Source organism: Seriola lalandi, unplaced genomic scaffold, assembly GCF_002814215.2.
Source record: "Seriola lalandi dorsalis isolate HSWRI2012SDOR001 ecotype SW California unplaced genomic scaffold, Sedor1 jcf7180002054953, whole genome shotgun sequence".
Taxonomy (NCBI): Eukaryota; Metazoa; Chordata; class Actinopteri; order Carangiformes; family Carangidae; genus Seriola; species Seriola lalandi.
Window position 1 is genome coordinate 1115788 of NW_019525504.1, and position 1774 is coordinate 1117561.

Here is a 1774-nt window from a genome sequence, read left to right on the forward strand (position 1 = left end):
CCTGGTAGAGCATGTAAAGGACGGCATCATCCACTCCAATATGTTCTTTGTAGGCGAACTGTAGGGGGTGTAGTGCATGTTCAACCTGTGGCTTCAGAAGGTGGCGAAGCAGCCGCTCCAGGGTCTTCATGATGTGTGATGTGAGGGCCACCAGATATCACTGTAATAATTAATATAAACATGATATTTTCTCTGCTGTCTGCAGGTTGAAGTCGTCATAAGTCTGAATTTGTGTCTAAGGCAGCGTAGAACAAAACCAGGGACCACCTCCATCCCAGAGGTGTGGGAGTGAGTCCGGCCTACAAAAAGTGGTAGCAGCCTGGTTTCTGGAACAGATGAGCTTGTGAGATCACCACACACTGTCACCCCACACACCAGGAGGAAAACAACAAAACCTGACTTTAAAACAGGCATTCTGAAACTGCACTGTGGTTTAATGCAAGACTGGACTGAGGACTGAATAAGGACTGATGGATGTTTTATTACTGTACTGAGGGTGTCACTGTTGAACTCTGCTTGTTTAAACTTTTGTGTTAAATTTCTGTTTTATAGTTTTATAGCTGGACTGACCCAGACTCCACACCCTCCTGATTTACGGAAGAGGTCCCTTCAGTCTAACCTTCATCATGTTTGACTGTATCTGGACACACTGTACAGTGTATATGGTGTTATTCAGCTGGTCACCCAGACATCTTCACATATGGAGAGCCTCTTTAAAGGGGACCTGTCACAGCTCCATATTTTCATTCTGGACTCCACAGTTGCAGTCAGAGGGGGATGTTATGAACAATAAAGTGGTCAATAAAAATCATTATTTATCTCACACTGACTGTTATCCAGCCCCACAGCTGAGCCTGACAGAAACAGGCAACATTAGCTCAGGCCTCCTTAAGAGGCCTCCTTAAAAGCCCACTTTTGTTCTGATTGGCTGAACCTCCAGAAGCCTGCTGAGGGGCAGCACTCAGGGCTTGTGAGCCCCCCCCATCCTCGTACTGTGGAGGTTCTGAAAGCAAACTTTAAGACTAACTAACGAGTAGAGTAACAGGTAGAGAGAAGACAGCACGGACATCAGGACATGTCTGTTCAGTAAATATTAGGTCCATTACCTGCTCATTGCTCAGGACGCTGGATGTAGTCTCAGTCACAGAGAGAAGTTCCATGTGGTTTTTTTAAAGAATCATAAGAATCATAATGTTTAACCATGCGAGTGTCCATGAGGCAGAGTTATGTATTAACTTCCCGTTCTTCTTCTGTTAGCCCTGAAAAGAAAAATAAATCTAATATTTTTGTTCTGATCGTGTTGACCTGCAGTGGGTGAGTCTGTATTGCGTTAGTAAAACCTTCATCTCTGTGAACTGAGGATGACAGGCTCAGTTTGAATCTTCATCACAGTTAGCAGCAGAGACAAGCTCAAATACCTGTGTTAAACTTCAGCATTAACAGGATCACTGAGCAGCAGGCATGCATAACTAACACACCCAACAGCTGACCAGTGATCAGTGAGAGGGAAACTGATAGTCAAGAGGCTGGAGCCAATCAGGTTAGTGTGACCAGAGCCCTGCTCCTGTTCATTTCACAACATAAAGATCTTAACGGGACAAACGGACAGAAAAAAGGTCTTGAGGTCAGAGGGAACAGGAAGCTTCAGGTCAGGCTGCAAAGTAGATGTTAGTAGGTTTATATTGAAGAGGAAAATTTGGCCTGACAACACTGTCTCCTACAGAATATGTTTATGGGTCTTTCTGTAACTATGGGCACTTTTAATTCCAAGCAG